This window comes from Halictus rubicundus, chromosome 2, assembly GCF_050948215.1.
Source record: "Halictus rubicundus isolate RS-2024b chromosome 2, iyHalRubi1_principal, whole genome shotgun sequence".
Lineage (NCBI taxonomy): Eukaryota > Metazoa > Arthropoda > Insecta > Hymenoptera > Halictidae > Halictus > Halictus rubicundus.
In genome coordinates this window covers 19,531,637-19,552,460 of record NC_135150.1, presented here as the reverse complement: position 1 = coordinate 19,552,460, position 20,824 = coordinate 19,531,637, and the positions used below count along the sequence as shown (strand labels likewise).

General features: G+C 44.6%; 1 protein-coding gene across 1 annotated transcript in view; it reads left to right on the top strand.

Moving 5' to 3' along the window:
* Lmpt (four and a half LIM domains protein limpet) overlaps positions 1–20,824 on the top strand; it is a 138,920-nt gene that overhangs the window by 478 nt on the left and 117,618 nt on the right. The window lies entirely within an intron of this gene.

Below are 20,824 nucleotides of genomic sequence, written 5' to 3'. Positions count from 1 at the left end.
GTTAATCAGTTACCTTGGTTAATTTAATACTGTGAAAGGGTTGCACGGAGTTGTGTACAGTCCTGTTCAGATAACTGTAATGTTTTTATTGTTACTCCGAATGTTCCGTTGATAAAATTTATATATTGTACAAAGTTTCTCAGTTCGTTCAAAATTAACATTACATACTTGTCTACTTTGAGTCACTATAGTGGTCATTCTGACACTCTAAAGATTGAATGGTTGGTTCTTATTATTTTCTATAGATACTTTAATCCCTTCCGCACTGAACATCCTCGATTCCCAGAAGGAAATTTGGTGGGTCAAGAATCTGTGGAATTAACTAATTATTAATTGTTTAGAGTCTAACCCCGTTGCGGCGTATAACATGTTGAACATTGTCACATTGATCGCGTGTAGATGATCAAATCCTTTATAACAATTCGGAAATCGATTAAATCAATTTTCATTAGAATCTTTAGAATTTCATCGGACGACATCAATTTCATATTTTTGGAAGTACTTTTTTATGATAGACGTGTTAAACATCGAGGCACATAAATCGGTAAATGTACGTATGCCAGTGCAGTCGATTGACCCATTTGCATCGCTAGTAGACTGCGGTTTTTCGCATTTGTGGCAAAAATGAGTTGATGCAATTTAAAATAGTATATCAAAAGAATTTAAGACTGTCGAAAGAAAGAAATTTCAATATTGCTACTGTTTCTTGCAATTGGTACAGACGATTTCTATTTCGCATGAAGATCCGCAGTCGAAGCATTAGCGTAGTCTTCGGAAGTTTCTTTATATACTGAAATTCTTCTCCTTGCATTCTGATTCTTCCTTGTACCGCAAACAGGTTAAACGTACAGGCATACAAATGACTAAATTTGCGCATACCATCGCCGACGATCGAACGGCGGGTCTCGAGAATCGTTCTAATTAGCTGTCGGCGAGAAATAAGACAGCGCCGACACGACAGTCGTTTTACGCGCGCGTCTCGATTTATAAGGTTATCGTCGCTCGGCGACGTAAATCGAGACAACGAAGGCTGCTTAAAAAAAGCATCGTTTGACATGTGTACACGTAATCGTGTCGACCTTGGCCCGTGTAACCCAGTACATAAGCCGGCCTTGAACGGGGTCGTTACTTCTCGCAGAAACCGAACGATCCGTACACTTATAGTTTCTATCGTTCTGTCTCTGCCATGCCTCTCGGGTTCTCCCGATTGCGCCTATCCGTGGCCCCGATAGCCGTTTTCCCGCGGCAAACACATTTTCCCCGCAATGCGGCTCGTCCTCATGGAAGCCACTCTCTTTTTTCGGCTGCAAACACCGGCATCGATCGAGTCCACTGGCAGAACACACCGATTTTCTTGGGACCTTCTCAAGTGACGCGATAAGCGATCGCTTTCGCGGGAAAAAAAATCTCTGATGCTCGAATCTCGCACCCCGGTATCCGCCATTTCGATTCGACCTTCTACTTTCTGTTCTTCTTCCTTCAAGTTGGTCCTTCTAGGATTCCTCCTCTTAAAATCCGAGGAATCAGTTTTCAAAAGTTTCCTGTTAACACTGAGCCACGGTCAAATAACGGGTTATTTTTATCCTACAATTACTAAAGCTACGGAAAACAATGGAATAAATTTCCTTGTTGAATTACTGCCAATCCAAATGAATTTAATGCTGTCATTTTTACTATAAGGCAACATTCACTTTTAATGCTTGGCAGTTTGAGCAACCTAGTTCCACAAAAGTTAATGGAACGCAGAGAAAGGATTTGCAAACTCTAGTCGATCTGGGGATTTTGATGCGAAATAAAAATTGTCTGCGTCATTGTAAGACACAGGAGCCGAATAATTTTCATCCACTCGTTTCTGTCACAAATCCATAAAATCCGCGGTCTATTTAGAATGGCTAGGAGGACTGTAAGCATTTTTATTCTGCAAGGTATTTGGCTAAATCGGACTCGGGGCATAGTTCTGAATCGATTGGTACTACTTATACCCCTGCAAGTATTTTCCTTTCTCGAATCGTGTATATGGGGATTCAATCTAGGTGCCGGTCGCAATTGAGCTAGTTTTGCTGGCGATTGTTGGGAAGGTTTTTAATTCAGGATGTAATCCATTGGACGAAACGGAATGTCCTCGGGTCTCGTTACCAAGAGGACATCGATCGCGGTTGGATTTATACCGTGCAACCTCGCGTGTCGATCCTCCTAGCGGTGAACTTGCTAGAGCCCGTGGCTTCCGTGTCGCCTTTCCCCATGTAACTTTTCCGCAATGACCACGAAACGGTTTGCCAAAAACGAGCCTTCATCTGCGGTCAACAGTAACCTCAGAAAAGTTGCTTTTAAACTACCAACAGCGATTTAGACTCGTTATTTTAATTCATTTCCATATAGAGAAACTCGTTTGCTGCAACACAAAAACGACCAATATCAATGTTTTATTTCAGTCATGCCCACAGAGAAGCTGAAGCAGTACAGAAATTAGGTGAAGTAGAGGATATCGGTAGTAACAATTTTTTAAAGGAAATTTGCATTTGATGGGGATGGCATTTAATATCCTTGAAAAGAAAAATTAAATCCTACGTTGTAGCTATCGATATTTCGGAGAAAGTATAAGAAAATATTGTTTTTTTCTGAGCTCTAAGACAATTTGTAACGCAATGGGTTCGAGCGGAAAGTTTGAAGATCGTCCAGCGTTGAGAGTTTTGCGAGTTCGTTGCCAGGCTCTTCTCGCGACGATAATCTTATCCTGTTAAGCTCTCTTTAGAGAGGAGAGAGGGAGGGAGGCGATTCGCGATGTAATTGAACGTTGCACGAACATCGAAATCCGCCTCCGTTCGCAGGGACTCTTGGGAAAGGGGAGAGAGAGTCGGCAGACGACAATGACAACAACGACGATGATAAGGGAAACACGAATACACCGGCGTCTGTTACCGCAGACCGGGCTCACCCACTTTCCCGTCCCTCGCGATGGTCATCTGGAGAGCATTATAATATTAGGTTGGCGCATGTAAAACGCCTCGCGTGACACATTAACCACGTGCTTTCGAACGGCGCGGATTTAATTAAGATCATTTTCAAACGGTGCGGCGCGCAGTCCACCGCGATCTCAGCCTTCCTCCTTGAATCGTTTAACAAAAAGTGTCTGCAGCGTGCAATTCCCTGAACTGTGTCAAGGCTTGCAAAATTTGAAAATGTTAAAGGAGGAGACACTGTCACGTGTCATTTGAATTCAGAAATTCCTTGATTGACTAAATCAATGTAACTTATAATCACAGATGTTCAAATATTGTTACTTGAGCGCAGATTCGTCAAAAACCTCTTTTATCGGTTATTCCTCTTTTTATCGGTTTCATTAGGCCGTGAAAAATGTATCGATAAACTTAAATTCTGGTGAACTTTTAACTTGAAATTACAATCAGTCATTTTTGCCATAAATGCCTAGAATCCACAATCTGGTGATTACAGTCTAATTTTGTGGGATATTTTAAGATGGCACGGTGTTCAGGTTAATCGATCGATCTGCCATTAAGTAAGTATTTATGTGGGGATCCGCTCCTCTTGTGTATTTATTTCCATAGTTTTTCAACGTGTTTATTATTGTTGGCGTGTTAGCATTCGGCAAGAGACAGGCAAGGCAGGCAGGCAGGCGCGCGTTTGCGTGTCCCGCGCGCGTACGTGCGCGTCGAACATAACGTGCAATTAGGTGTCTTAACACCGAGGCCGGTGCACCGAGGTAACGCGATACCTGTGCCAGCCTATGGCAACGCGACTCCATCGAGGCGGAGGTTGATTCGAGCTGGCCGACACGCTAGATCCTCGACTTTGAACCCCTTAACGTTCCACTTGATTCCAGCGGGCGTAGGATTTATGAATTTCTAAGACTTCGTCGAAGCTTATTCCACTTAATTACCAAGTTCAAGTTGATGCTATCCTACTTCCTCGTACCGGGAACTTTCTGCACATGCGTGCTGGCTGGTGTTAGGGTTTCATCGTGGAATTAAAACAATCTCTCGACGGCATGTCTCTCTTGGAGAAGAGATGTTAACACATTATCTACCGGCGATTATTCCTTAATTTTTTTTAAATTCTATGGCCCGTGGCTGTGGATTGTTCGATAGATCAGTCGTGAACCAACAGCTGACCTTCGATAACGCAATCCAATAATTTTGTTTTTGGGTTATTCTGTACAAGAAGATTTTCAACCCTCCTTTTAGTACGGCCGGCGTTGGTAGGTTTAGTGTTAAACAAAGTTTAGTGTGAAAGAAAAATGGGTGAAATAGTTTCCTAGGATCTTGCGTGAAATTTCCGAGGAGCGTATGAAAGCCGAAGGAACTTGTTCAGACTTAAGGGGCGTTTGATCAGTTTAGAGATTCCCACGCGTCCGTGAGATCAAGCGTCATTTCCGCAAGGTTAATCGCGCGCCGGCGAAATTCTCCCAGAGCCATGAAGTCTGGCAGAAGCGTCTGAACGGTTGTAGCACACGGTGTCGGTCGCGGATTAAGGTTTCGCCCGTGTATAGATCGTGGAATTTGCGAGTCGCGCGTAAAACGAGGATGCGACGCGACGTGTCTCGGATGGGAATCAGAAGAAAAAAGAAGAAGAAGAAGAAGGAAGAGGAGGAGGAGAAGAAGAAGAAGGCCTAGTCCAATGTCTCCGAAATGCGATTTACGCAGACCGGTTGGACGATAACGTTACCCCTAGGGAGGAAGTTGGCGTAACCGATATAAATAGCGTTGACGAACGCCGTGCAATCTCGTAACGCGATCGCCCCGCGATTTCTCGCGCTTTTCGCCGTCGCTCTGGCCGTTCTGTCACGGGTCGAGAGCTGCTCTAACTTTCGAGACGCTCGATCGCTTCGTCGATCCTTTAACCGACTATAGAAAACCTCCTGTCGATCGCTATAGCCGACAGGATGTTTTTCAGAGACGCTAATCGGCGAGGAAGCGAAAAATTACGGTGACTCGTTGATCAAACAGCTCGGGGCGGTATGCGAGTTCGAGGATCCTCTCGAAAAACGCTTTTCTGTACGTCATCCGCGATGTTTAGACTGTGGATCTTCGTGGATTATTGTTTTTTCGAATTAGAGACGATTTGTTTAAGGTTCGCGTTAGGTTCTAGAGAAGATCCAAATCGCATTGGACTCTCGCAAACAATTTAATGCACCGATCTTTAAGGAAGATGATCTAGTATGTTGTGCGAAATTGGTGCTCATAGCTAATAGCTGCTCAATTTGAATATAGTGAGTTGACAGACTTGTCGACAGACTGAAGTAATTCCGAAAAATTTTAGACAACTTTCTAACGAGTAAGTTTAGGGCATAAGTATGTTAATACTTTTATGTACAGCACAAAAAACTGCATGCATCGGCGTAGTCGAAAACATCGGTTTCCATTAAAGAAAGTGCTGTTGCATTTTTCTGATACACAAGAGTGCATAAAATTGTTTGTATATTATACACTGTCCGATACCATTTTACTTTGATCCATAACAGTGTCTTGTATCTCCAACCGTTTAGAACGTACAGCTTGTTCCAGTCGCGTGGGACACTCTATACATACGGAAAATTATTTCGATAATATCTCGTTAACTATTAGATTTAGGACATACGAAGGTCGATACATTTTTACGCAGAATTTGATACTCTGTCGATTTACGATACAAAACGTAGGTGATTCCATCCAGAGAAGTCAAGGTGACCTTGAAATTTCCGAATCGTCTTCACCCACGTAAGAAATGTTAAAATCATTTTTCCATGTTATTACAAATAACGGAAATGTTCAAGTTGGTCGAATTCATTGGTCCACCCTGTATACATGATGGAAAGAGACTGCAGGCTTTATTGTTCCAAGAGTCATGCGGCTAAAAAATTTCCGAGAGGACCTATTGAATGTAAGAGCCAGCTGATTCACAGTCTAACCGAATTTCCTGGCGTCTTCTCCGGTTTCCGGTTTTCGATCTGCGATATCCTCCGTCGGTTCCTGTTTTGCGGGTATATCTCGACGGATACGCGATTGTCGGCTGCGGCGTCGGCGTGGACGCTAATTAAATTGGTGCGGCGAAGGATCTCATTTCAATATTTCGCTTAGACGAGACTCGATCAGGCCGGCCAGCAAGGTCTCCCGTTATTAAGATGCAATAAACCAGTCGCGCGTGCGGCCACGCTCGAAGGCTGGCCGCCTCTATCTTTTAAAGTCCGAGTGAAAGCTGCGGAAACCCATTCGCCGGCTCCTTTTTCCTTTCCACGGCTCTGCTCCCCCCCGTTCCGTTCCGTTCCGTTCGTTCGTTTTCCTTTTTTCCACGATCGAACTTCAGTTTCGCGTTACTCGAGTCTCGAGGACTTTCACGAGGCCCCCCGATCGTGTGTGCTTGCGATCGAGCGACGACAGCTACGTGACTGAAATCGAAGATCGAGACGTTCGGATCCGTCGATCGTTACGCGAACCGTACCGTGGAACTTCGTCTGTCCGCTCGCGGCCGTTTATGGGCCATTCCGGGCGCGCTTTGTGCACGCGCGTTTGATTTGCCAAACAATCGACGTCTAAACAACCGTTTAGAAGGATTCAAAAGCTGCACTTCTGCGTGCAGTATTTTTTAAATAAAACTTGGACATTTCACATGTAAAATGCGTTTGGTCCGGAGCTGATATCTGTAATATTCCTCGAGTTACAATTTTTCAAAGGAAAGCTAGTTTTGTTGCATCTTCTCCGATTAGAAGTCTCCTCACTTTCTCGTGAGCGCGGAAAAAATTATTTAGAACAATTTCACAATTCTGAGTTGATGTATAGTATTTTTTAAATAAAACTTCAATGTTTCACACGTAAAATGCACATGGTCCGGTGCTGATATCTGTAATACTCCTCGAGTTACAATTTTTCAAAGGGAAGCTAGTTTTGCATCTTCTCCGATTAGAAGGCTTCTCACTTTCTCGTGGGCGTGGAAAAAATGATTTACAACAACTTCACAATTCTGCGATGATGTCTAATATTTTTTAAACAAAACTTGAATGTTTCACACGTAAAATACACTTGGTCCGGTGCTGACATCTGTCATATTCTTCGAGTTACAATTTATCAAAGGGAAGCTAGTTTTGCATCTTCTCCAATTAGCAGGCTTCCCGAACACTTTTCCTTAGGCGTGTAAACAATTATATAGAACAATTTCATAATTGTGTGTTGATGTCTAGGATTTTTTAATAAAACTTGAACATCTTCGGAGAGTTCAAAGGACCAGTATACCTAACAAAGATTGCCCTTTAATTACATCCAGATTAGTTAAAATACACTTAGCATTATTTTTGGCCGTTCCCGTCGTTCCTGCTATTTTAAACGGAGTCGCGCGGGTTTTCTGGTTCGGAAATCGATGCCTCGGACTCGTGCGGATCGTTTTCCGCGTTCTGGTCGCCGGAGAGCCTAAACTAGGCTCGCTCGTTAAAAAGAAAGGGCCATTGTTGCCTGACGAAATTGTGGTCGTAAAACGCGCGATTGATCACCGGTCTCCGCGGAGGACAGGGTGCTATTAATCTTATTTCGCAAGCAAGCAAGCAAGCGGACAGGCCGCAGAGATCGCAGGCCACTGGGCCGCGGCGTATTTAAGTGATCGGGGGCTCATTTGCCGCAATTAGATCGACTATTATCATTCGACGGGTCGGGTCGTAAACCGGGAGGTCGCGCTCGCGTATTCCGCGGTCCCCAGCGATATTTTAATTCGACGATCACCGTGAAACATCCTATGCCACGACGGCCAATAACTCGCCGCGAGAATAGTCGTTTCTCGAACACGTTCTCTCCGGTGAGTTTACAGCCGCGAACAGAAGCGGTTTTACGATCTACGCCGGTGTCCATTTTTGGTGGCGAATTCTGATCGAACGTGTATCGACAGCGGATTCGTCGTTTCGAAACGCGCGCCGATGGGGACCGAACGGGGGCCGCACGATGTTACGGAGACTTGTATACCAGAGGAATCGTGCCAATGTTGCGCGTCGTGTTTTCATTTACGGCTAAACGAGTCCTTCTCCGACGAGACCAACATGGTTAACACGCTTGTGTAGACTAGAGAATCGTCGCGTTTCACCGGATCCTAAGAGATATACGATCCCCGGTCTCTCGAAGATCCGAGAATCTCTGCGGTTTTAGCATCAATTATTACGGCACTCGACCGGGACACGCGATCGAGGCTCCTTGGAAACACCAGTTAACTCTACACACAACCAGACAACACTTAACTGGAGTTTATCTAGGTTTCTTGCTATATTCACTGTATTATTAGGGGGACCGAAAAGTAATCAAAATTTCTTCGATGAGCTCATTCACAGTTAGTTTGTGTCGAGACACGGTCCCGCAAACACGGAAGTGTTTGTTATTACGTGCAAGCTTGGTTGTAAATTTTATTTTTCATCATCTTCGTCGCATAGGAAAATTGTACAGGCAAGGAATTTGGGTTCCTCGTGAATTGACGGAGACGGCGCTCGATCAACGGCGTACCATTTGCGCAGGAAAATTTGCCAATAACACAGGAAAAAATAAGGGAGCTTGGGTTGGAACTTTTACCTCATCCACCCTATTCACCAGATCGGATTATCACCTATTCAGATCGTTAGAGCATACATTGAGAGGTAAAAAATTTACCAATGTTGGAGAAGTGAAAACGCACTTGGAAAAGTTTTTCAATGAAAAATCGAAGGACTTTTCTAAAAAGGGAATCGAACAATTGCCTTTACGCTGGCAAAAAGCGTTAGAAAATGATGGAAATTATTTTGTCGATCAGCATTCAAGATTTCTTTAATAAATAAATGTTTTTCGCCAGCAAACAAAAATTTTGATTACTTTTCGGCTTCCCTAATATATGCTTGATTTTTAATTCGATCATTTCCGACGAGGGAGGCTGTATAATATTTGAACAATTTGAAAATAAGAAACCGGTCGTCTGACCGGCGTTGGTACAGGAAAATATGAATCATTCTGCAGAAAATGTTAGAGCACAGGGATTAATCTATCGCAACGAAAAGCATTGAATCGCGCCGGCTTCCGCGGTTTAAATATCGTCGATTGCGGCAGGTGGGTGGACAAGAGAAGCCTGCGTCTGTACATGACAATACTTTCAGCCGTTCGACTAGGCGCATTATTGTGTTTCCAAGCTAATCACTGGGACTTGTACAACGTTCCGCCGCGCCGGCAATCGTAGATTCCATATGCGGAGCAGAGAGCGGCTGAATGCAATAAAGCGTCTAAAATCGATGATCCGTGCGCGCCGGTAGCGCGCGAGAGACACTGGCCCATTGAAGTTTCCACCGTTAAAACGGTGGCGTGGGCTGCTTGATTGCGATCCCGTTGCCGTTTCGCGGGACTGCAAAGCGTCCGCGATAATAGAATTTCTCGCAGCATTCGGCTCGTTTCGCCTGGCGAGGTCGCTGATGTATTAGAAGGCAGCCAGCGGAGACAGAGGAGACGAAGGAGAATCGACGGCGTCACAGGCTCTCTCTCTCTCTCTCTCTCTCTCTCTCTCTCTCTCTCTCTCTCTCTCTCTCTCTGGCATCTGTGGGACTTCTGTGGGTGGCTACACGTGTACCCGTTATCGAACAGATTTCAATTAGCGGCGACGATCGACCGAAGTAATTGCCGGTAATAAAACAACCTTCTGGCTCCCTCTGTCTTCCAATCGGCGGCGTTCCGGTTTTTTGCCGCCGCCAGCCGACAACGTTCCGCGTCGATTTATACCGTTAATAATTTTCCGAGAGAGCCGACCGGTGGTCCATTCGCCGGAAACTGCTGCGAGAATGATGGAGACACGGTCCTGATACCGGAAAATGATCCTCGACTTCTTCAACCCGTTCCCTGCCCCGTGTACCATTCTCGGTTCGCACTCATCCCTACGCCGAGCGTCGTAAAATTAATGGCATTGAACATCGATTTATTTGTTCCGAAATGAAATAAATTATAGAGCCAGGCGCAAATTTTATTACCGCGTAACTAATATTAACTGTTAATAACTCCGGTCGTTCATACGAATAACATAGTCAAGACTCGTGCGAAACACACAAAAATCCGGAGGATTTTATTTTATGGTACCGGGGATGGGTGGGACCAATTATTCTTCGTAACTAGATGAGCACGAGTGTGAGAAATCGTGCGCAGTTTCGGAAGCATGCGTGCAGGGTTGATATAGATAGGCAGGGCTTATTCTACATGCAGAGACACGTCGAAAAGGAAGAACAACATTTTTTTGTTCGAGGCATCGTTTTCGAGAAAATTGGGGTTGAAGGTTCTTAGAACAAGAATGAGTTAGAACCGACAAATGGAAATGGCAAGCCATGACTAGGCCCATTAAACAGAATTATGAGCATACTAAAGTTAATTGGATAGAGTCTGTACGTAAAAATGCATCGAAAGGGAGCAATAAATTTTTTGTTGGAGGCCTCGTTTTCGGAAAAATCGTATAAGATCGTAAAGCGCGAGTGAGTTAGGCTGACGAGAAGTGGAAATGGTGAACCATGATCAGGCATGTCGACGGATACGTTTAGCATCTGTGCATTAGATCAGGCGAGAAATAAAAATGGCGAGCCACGGACAAATGCGCTAGTAGATACTTATTCGAGATCACGCGTGCCTCATAAACTTTCAAATTTATCTTCTGAGAAAACAAAGCCTCGAGAAAACCAATTCATTATTTTTTTCGATTTTTTTTTTCTATTTAGAATCTTCCTCACTTCTTGGCCGGCGTAATGTTATAACTTAGTTTAGTCATATATGACTAATAAAGTCAACGCTGAGTGGAGAGAAATTGCGAATATAACACGTGCAAAATTGCAAAAATGTCCGGAGCACAATTGTGAATGTAACATAGGCAAAATTACAAAAATATAGGGGGCACGTTTACAAAAATTTCGCAGACAAAATTGTGAATATAATGCGGACAAAATTACGAGTATAATGTGGATCAAAGCAGAAATATCGTGGACAAAATTGTAAGTACAACGCGGCCAAGATCGCGAATATAACGTGGATAAAATTGCAAATATACCGTGAACAAAACTGCAGAAATATTGTGGACAAAATTGCGAATATAACGCGGACAAAATTGCGAATGTATCGCGCACGAAGCTGCGGATATAAGGCGAACCATGAAGGGGTAAATATATCGATCAAGTCCTCGCGTTTTTTAACTCCATTCTGAAAGTCTACTTAGGGTGAAAAAATGAGGGGCCGTAGAACAGCCTTCGCGTTGCGGAAATTCGAAAGGCGGTATTCGCGGTATAGTTCGCGTGGCTGTCGTCACTCGGGATCCATCGGGAGTCGCGTGACTCCCTCGGGATGCTTATCTAACGCTCGCGGAGGAATCATAATGCGACGCGGAGTTACGTCGTCGAGTTCGCGACAACGCCAATCCCACGAGACGCGTTCATAAACGGGCAAGATGGATGACTGTCGCGTTTCAGGAGTGGCCGGCTAATGCATTCGAACGTGTTGCAAATACGCGGCACTGTTGGCTTATCTAGGAGAAGGAGAGAGAGAGAGAGAGAGAGAGAGAGAGAGAGAGAGAGAGAGAGAGCCGGAGGTATGTTTTTATCGGCAGTGTGCTCTCGCGATTAATTCGTGCATTGTCAGCGAACGGGATCCTGTAAATTCCGCGGTGTGTTATCCGCTCGACAATGTATCGGTAATTATCGGCGACGCAATACCTCTTATCCGATCGCGTATCGAACCGATATCGCCGTTTTTTCGAAAGTCGAACGCCGCCCAATAAATTCCCGCGTCCACTACCGGCGATTAAATCTGAAAGCTTTATGTAAATGTTTGATTCAGGATCACTGTGATTATTTGTCTACGAAGGGACTACTTGTGATTAGGGTACACATTCTTATGCAAATCCGAACTTTTGTAAGTCTTTTTATAGAAGCATGCCGTAATAATTTCTTTCGCAGGAGTTTCTTGTGACCGAAGTAGGAGAGTAATGTTTCGAACACTTGGACACCGGAAGACTATTAATCCTCGTAACAGTTTTGTAAAAAAGCACACCGGGTTCGAGAGGACCCAGACTCATTTCACTTTTGCTTGTGCAATTGTTTCCAGACAAAACTCTTAGCACCCAGATTATTCGTTCTTTTACTCTCGAGTAATTTACAAGTACATTTTCTACATGCTTCAGTATTGGATCAGAGCGAACGCAGCAACTTATGGCGATGATTAATAGTTTTTGTAATGACGGTGCTGTATCTACACGAAGCTGGATAATTTTCTTTTCAATAATAATCTCAGAAGTTGCCAGGTCACATCACTCGAAATAGATTGTTCACTTACGGATGAAATCGCAGGCAATTTTTCAAGCGATACTAACCCACCGCTAGACGAAGTGCGAAACATCATTACCAAACCCGTTTCCATGTATTTCACAGACACGTACAAGCCACCATGAAGACATAAACACCCGCCAACCAATTATAATTAACAAATGACCGGCAGTTGCAAATTCATCTCCGTTATCAAACGAATCGGCAGCACAGAAGCAACAAGAAAACATCCTGAAATTTCGCAAACAGTAGTCCATTATGCACAGAATCTCTGCAGTCTGTTAACGATCGGTAGCATTCTAATTGCGAGCGCCGCTAACGTAAACCCGCGTTTCCCGTTCGCTCGTGGGATTCGGAGCGAATTGAATGACTGGTCGGATTGTCCGACTCATTTATAATTTCATGGTCCAACGAGTCGTTTTACAATCCTTTCTTTGACCGTCTAGGCTCGGCTGACCGCGTGCACTCGCCGTTCGCTATTTAGGGGAAAATTGCAACTCGTGACGCCGCGCCGTTGCGGAATTACCCCTCGTAAAAATCGCAATATCAACCGATAGCTCTGGAGCGCTCGTCGTTTCTCAGCCTTCGCGAATGGTGGCGTGCATGCACAGCTCTGAAACCAAAATTTACTTGTCCATTCTCTAAAAGAAGAACATTGGTCGAAGTTCTGTTTGAAAATGTTCGAAGTCTGCAGATGAACATTCTGTAGGGTACCATTTTCCAGTCACAAAAATTGCTGCCTAAATGTCCGTCCCTTTTGAGAATGATAAAAGCAATGGAATTGAAAAAGATCTGCAATAGGAACATTTAAAGATGAACATTTTTCAGAAACAAAAATGTCCATTTCGATAGTGATAAAAGCAATGAAATTGAACAACGTCTGCAATAAGAAAATTTAAAGATGAATATTTTGTGCATACCATTTTTCAGTCAAAGCCGCTTACTTTTTGTTTAATATTTCCAGTCTATTTTGTTCTTTAGCATAGAACAGTCTCTTGTGCTAAAAACCTCCAATATCGAATCACTGTTCATAATTTATCAAAAAAAAAAGATCTTTATTTATAACACTCGCCAGCTTTCTAAATAAATTAACAAATCGCCCATAGAAAGACTAATGTACTTTTGATGTAAGATCAAAACGTGCGATAAACACCTCGTTATTACAAGAGTTGTGTGTTTATTTAAAAGCCCGACGAGCCAAGTTTGTCATCGAGACCACTATGGCAGGACGTTATGCGAGTCCCGGCGACATTTACGACGCCGTTACCGCGAAAATCATGGTCCCATGGGGCGAGAATTTCAGCGATCAGGGTTTGGACCGACAAACGTCGTCGCGTGTGCTTCGCTCGCCTAAACGTTTTCCAATACGTATCGGGTTTCGGGCGCGATTAATTGGATCGGAACTTTCGAGATAGGGTGTCAGGGTGCCACGGGACGGTGAACACGTTGTTCCGCGAGGTGTATAGCCAAGAGTATAATCAACCACGCCCTTGGCAGAGCTTATCTAGGCTGCACCCTTCGATCCTTTTCGTAACCTGGAAAGGCTATGTAGCCGTGCGCGGCTCGCCCAGAAAGACAGGAACTAGTCCCGAGGGACGAATCGTCTTTCTGAGGGAGTGGAATTCGAATAATTGTCGTGCGACCTTGAACGGTGCGTGGACGAGAGCATGTCCCTCCGGGAAAAGTCGTTTTTTCCAGAGTACATGATCTCTTTTTTTTTCCAAGAACGCCGAGAGATTCCTGACTGCGGATCTCTGTGACACTAAAGCGTGCAGAACGACCCACTTCTTCGCTTACTGTCCAAGTCATGAACATCGTGCGTCCATGATTGTGCTCTTTAATCTGTCTAGGAAATCAATGTTGCAATGTGCCCGAGCTCGAGACGATTTTTCTTCGAATTTCTAGATGATCATTCGATCTAAAATAAAAGTCACGGGACTCGCACTATACAAGTCCAAATTGACGAAACTGAAAACCGAAAATTAGGAAGGTAGATCTCTTTCCTGTATAGGATCCCTAATTCTCGTCTCCGCGTCCAAACTGTTCTCCGAATAGACGTGACGGTGGGTCTCTCGTAATAGTTAATTAATGAGCATTGCGTAGCGAGGGCGAGATTCCAGGGACAAGTGCAGGACAATGCAGCGCTGATCCTCGCACGGTTTCCGATCAAGGCTGAACACGTGTCGAGGATCTAAGGAATTCGAGGGTGCTCGAGGGGAGCCGGATCTAGACTCCGTTCGGAGAGTTGTCCTTCAGTTATTTAGCCTTTCCCAATGTTCCCCGATTATTTATCCGTGGAATCTGTCGTTCTCTTGCTCGCTCTCTCTTTCTCTCTCTCTTGTTCGCTCGCTTGTAATAGAGAAATCGGGGTCGCGGCGGCGTAACGCTTGAAACAATACTTTGAGATCTCCCTGTGGCGTGTGTTTCGCGGCCGGATTGGACCACGTGACATCGCCAACGGCCATTCGGCCTGATTTACATCCGACCACCGGGTTTTCCCTTTTTGGTGATCATCGAGCGCGGATGCATTCGGGGGAAGTGGAATGAACGCGGTGCTGCGAGCGGTGCACACCGCGACACGGCCGTGGGAGACACTCGAAGAAAAAGCTCCTACGAGAACAGAGGGAACTCGGAGAACAGAAGCCTTTTCATCCGGGGAGATCGGCTAGCACTGAACCGTTCCTATCGTTCGCATAATGTTTCCGCGATCCCATGAAAATCGTGCCGCCACCGATTCCGAGAAGATCCGCGTCGCTACGCGCCGTTTAAACTGTCCGTCCCGAGAACAGCATCGCTTTTCAATCCCGCCGCTATGCATTTGCATCGAAAATTTATCAGAACATGCTCAGCAAACAGTATAAATACATTAACAATTCAAAACCACTGAATCCCGAGAGAACACTCCATGATCGCTGCGATCTCTAAGTTTTCACCGTGTTCGTGCGATCTATAACTGTTCACGGTATTTTCGCAATTTTGTTCGCGGTATACAGCGAATTCTCGATATATGTCAATAACATTATGATGTAATATGACATACCCAAGCCGTGTTATGTTTATACTCCTCGACGACCGAGGCCTTGGCGACATATACAGAGAAATGACTGTATTCGCAATTTTTATTTTCTCAGCGTTCACTCGTTCACATTCGATAACTCGTTGGAACATTACATACAATATTCACAGTCGGATGCGGGACCGCGAAGGGTTCGGCAAACCTCGCATAACTTCGCGAAAAAAAAAATCGCACGGCAATCTACTTAGGCTTGTTTTACAGGCCAAAGCCTCTACTCTCACTGCCGTGAATCGTTTCTCCCTTAAAAATTTCTGTACCAAGAGACAGATCCAAATTCCGGAGCACCTTGTTGCTTGAAAATCGTACAGATTACTGCATTCGAGCGTCTCCGCAGACCAGAAAAAATTTTTCCCACGCCACAGTCTAACCGAGATCGAAAGCTCGAAGCTTCCTCTTTGCAACCAGCTGAAAAAAATTCGTCGTGCGATTTTTCCCTGCCGATTTATTTCGGTTCGAAGCAGGCGGCGTACGTGCTCGGCGTACGTAGTCGGGCCCGATCGTAGAAAAATTTAGGGCCGTTACTGCGGTTTTCAGTTACGCATTCTTTCCCGAGGTGTGACAACTCGATAAGTGCGACCCACGCGCTCATTGTTCTTGGGATGTGTGTGGTTCGATTTTTTCCCCCCGTCGTCTCTCTCCATTAGCGAAATTTTTCGCGTCGAGTCTCGGACTCGGCGCGGTGTGCCGGGGATCGTTAGGAATCTAGGTTCTTTTCTAGGAACAGTTCGATTATGCAAGGACACGGCTATACCAGACGAGGCCTGGCAAACACCTAGATTACAGCGCGAAGGGCCAAGCTGCACACCTATCCTAACCCCGAGGGATGGGTAAGCTAACCCCCGTGTGTCTCTCTGTCTAGATATTGATCCAGAAACCTTATCGAACGGACTGTAGCATGGATTCGAAACATTTCGGGGCACACGTTTTCGTCTGTAATCTCGAGGAAGAGCGCTATTATATTACACTGCAACGAGGCACGTAGGGCTGACCGTGGTTCCTGGTTGTGTCAGGGTCGTACCACTTTATTTAATAAGGGTCAATTACCCTCCGGTCAACCATGTTAGCACGCCATTGCATAATTTATGAATTATGACCGTCCTCCTCCGTCTCCCTCTCTCTGTCTCTCATTTCTTCGTCTCGCGTGCCGAGACACGAACGCCGCATCCTCCTAAATACTCGACAGTCTAACGCTGTCGGTAATATCTTAAAAGTTAATCCCTCCGCTCGGTGTTCCCGTCACAGTAAATCTGCTCGCCGAGATTTACGTTCGGCCGAGTGTTCACGCTTCTACCTTTTATATAACTCACACCGCACTCGGTGCACCCTTCGCGCACCCGTCCGGCGACCCGACGACCCGGTCCTTTTCGTCGCGCGGTTTTTAACAGGGCTCTCACCCGCTTTTCGCACTGCGAAACGGCCCCGGTAACGCAAACCTCGGCCAAGAGTTCGCACAGTTTCCAGGTTTCGTTGTTATTGACTCTTTTTCACCTAGTTTCATAATTATTCAATCATTCAGTGTTCAATTTACGATACTTTTTCCTGATTGATTAAAACAGTATCAATCTAATAATGCTGAAGATGATCAAAAAGAAATATTGTTTTACACTAAACCTGACACCGTCAAAATGACCGGTTCTCTATTTCACGATTATTGAAATTCTTGAATCTTGATTATTGATATTCTTGAATTATTGAATCTTCTCTTTTTTAGAAGACGATTCACTTTTATAGGTTTTGTGCTTGGTGGGTTTTGCGTTAAAACAGTACGAATCGAATAATATGATCGAAAAGCACGAGTTACATTATTGAAAATTGTTCATCTCAGCACGTCATGCTGAACAAGATTTTTGGTGGAACTCCGCATCAAGGGTTTGTAAATCCCGCGTTTCTATAGCTCAGCAATCTCCCTTCTTCCACAATTCCTACTATTCGATGTCCAAATCGATCAAGAAGAGTCCAAACGGCTCCACCGTTTGTTGATCGAGGGATCACGAAGATCTCGTCGATTCGTTCTCCGAACATTGGATCGAAGCGATGGAACCGTAAGAACCGATTTACCACTCCATTTGCTAATCCGTGGTCCAGTTGACAGTGAGATCAGAGTTAATTGTGGCCACTCGCGAGGTCGTTGAATATTCCTTCATTCCTCCTCAGGATCGTTCGATCTATGTAGATTTATGGGGCAGAGAAACAGTAGCGCTCGTTTTAATTTGCACAAAAGCTATCTTGATATCTCTGTTTCCTAGCACAGAAATGTTCAGGCAAAAGTAATCGACTAAACCTTAACACTAAACCTACCGAGCACGAAACATACAATAATGAAACGTCTTGTAGAAGGGGAAAGATTGCATTTACTTAAACTTTGTAACGATTTTCGAATATTTACCATTTTATATAATTAATTGTACTACGATATAGTACCTCTTATTACGATGATTACACGTGACTAAATAGCACAATCTTATATTGGAAGACAGACAATATAAACAGGAGATCAATGGAGGACAATTTTGTTTTTGTTTTGATGTGTGTCAAAAAATTTTACACAATAGTAAGCCTCGTTCTACTTCTCTTTAAATATCTCCGAAACTAGTGCGCGGATAAAAAAAAGTATTCTACGAAAATTGCTGGACATTTTACGTACAATAAGATCCCATAAAACCGGTAAAAAAAACAAAGTTGACCTTCAAATGACCTTGAAAACGACACCCAAATAAAAAATTAATACTGCCCCCCTCTTTCCTCCTCGAAATCCTTGGGCACGTGTTTTACACTTTTTTAATACCATTCATACTTTTCGAGATATTCGGCTGGAAAGTTTTCAAATGAACACCCTGTATATGTCGTCAAGACCTGGATGATAAACGTCGTGGAATTATCCCCACTACCGCGAGGTATACCCCGTGAGGGGCCGTGAAGCTCGAGTCGTTGACATTTATCGAGAATTCACTGTAATGTGTGTTTAAACAAAGAAGTCAATTCAGTCATTTCCTACGAAAGCATTTTTATAATTTCAACAATTCTGAAATAGAAAACGGGTCCTTTTGACCCGTGTTAATCAATCTGTCGTCGCTTATGTACGTCACGCTCTTCAAAGTACTGTAAAACAGTAGAAAAAAGCGTACGTCAAGTTTCGTGTGCTCGTTGCAAAGAGGAGGCTTCAAGCTTCGTATTCATCTCAATTTCATCGGCGAGAAAAATTTCTCAAGCTCCGTAGAGCCGTTCGAAGGTAAAAGTCTGTAAAATCTCCACTAAAAGAGCAATCTCATTTCTGTTTGTATCACAGGACGGGAATACGTCAGGCAAAAGCGATTTGACGGAACGAAGAGTCGAATCAGCTTGTAGAGTCATGCGAATTTATGGCAGAGGAGCGTTCGACGAAAAATCGATTTTATTGTTGATCGAGCGGATTGCACGCGAGAAAGCTGGGTCGATCGGGTTCCGCGTTTCCGGACGATGTACGCGCGTCCATAAAGCTGCGGGGATGCTCGTTGACGCGTTCCAGATGTTTTATTCTCGCGCGATTCAATTACGCATCTGGATTTTTCCGATCGGCTCGCGGCGCGGCGCGCATCGGTGAACTTTCTTGTTGCGTGTGCGCGGGGAAAATGCAGTTTCGCTCGAACCCGGCGCGCGACCAATGTCCACGATCGGAATGCTGCGCCACTCCAGCCCGCTATATTTAGACACGCGAGTTTTAATTGAGTACGCGACAACGTATCGGACGCGTGGTTCGAGGTACCACCGGAGACAGCTGCAGGATAGTATCGGGGATGGAAAAATGCCTGTGACGAGTTTTCATATTCCCCGCAGCGAGCGGAACGCACGCTCGAAACGATGCGCGTCGAACCGCGGCGAGCACAGTGAATTACCGCTATAAGTCAGTTGCGCGGTTCCGGCGAGAGACATTTAGACGAAATCCGAGGTTCTCGCCGAACGTTGCATTTGAAATACACAGTGCACGCTGGAAACGCAAATGTCACTATCTATCTCTATGTCATAAACCTATGACGTATATCCCGCGGTGGTGTGGGTAGTTCCAACGACTTGCACTTTCTTACAACTGGAATTCACTGTATTCTCTCCGTAACTGTGAAAACTTCGGATCTGCTGAGTCACAGTTACGGAAGATGTGCTGTGATACGAACGATAGCGATCGAAATGGAGAGACCGAGGCAAGCAGTAAAGGACTCGTGCGAGCTCAGCCTTTTAAATTCGAAAATCAAAATTCGTCTCGTTGTTCTAATTAAAATGACACTGAACACGACATAAATACTAGTGATTAAATTTTCGGACTTTACATTTACGGAATCCGTGTGTCTCTACCATAAACGTGAAATCCGAAACTTCGCTTGTTACACAAGTAATTATGATCGTAACCGTGTTTGGTGTCAGTTTAATCAGAAAAAAGAGACATTTACCGTCGATGGTAAAAGTAAAAAAAATAAAAAATTAGAAAAGTTGTAATACTTTGCTTGTATTAGCGTGAGTCTCACCACTTCCGAGGGGGATCTCCCAGTGGTATACAATTTTAACAATTACGGTAGAGAAAATCCCAGTATATGTAGAGACCATGACTTGTGCTCTTACAAAGTTGTTCGAATATTTCATAAAGGAAGAATCTTGCATTCAGTACAACATTCTAACAATGAAGATAACATTGAAGAGGTGCGAAAATATGTTTCCACCGTTTCGTAGATCACCTGCTCGTTATAAAAAATAGAATACCATTCCAGAAGTAATTATTTCCTGTGGAAAAGCATTCCCAACACAAGCGTGGTATCATTCGAACGGTATTCCGGGGCAGCGTGTGGCAGACACGTGAGAGTGAGCACAGGTGACAGCGAGGTGACAGCGCGAGCGCGTACAGACCGGACGAAAATGCATTGGGAGCCTATAAGTACGCGTGACACAATCGTTGGGGAATGTCGGTGTCGGAGGGCCCTAGGTCCTCGTCGGGTCCCACCGTGTCCGCGATCCTGTTCGCGTTCGCGTTCGCGAGCTGGACGCGATTTCTCGTAGAGTTTCCTTTTGTCCTTCGCGTCCCGTCGAGCGCGATAGAAACGAAAACAACCATGAAATTGCCTCTTGGATTCGTCTCGCTCCGCCTTCGGAGTTGCCTCATCCGATAACCTCGAATTTTAAACGGATCCTGCCGCGCGGCCCCTTCGTGGGACGTTTCCGGATATTACGCGATTGATCTCTCTCTCTCTCTCTCTTTCTCTCTCTGCCTCCCGTGCGATTTCGAGTCCTCGTGCGACAGCAATCTTGTTCGCTATGATCTTCGAGCGTCGCATGAAAATGCGACTAAAGAATTGGTGCTGGAACAACCGATCACTGAAAGTGGCTAATTTGCACTGCCCTTTGACATAGTCGCACGAAAGACTCTAATATAAGGATTCACTCATTTTTACTCTACACTTTAAATAAAAAAATTACGTTTCCCTTATGGGCTGCGGACGTTTATGCAAAATAAA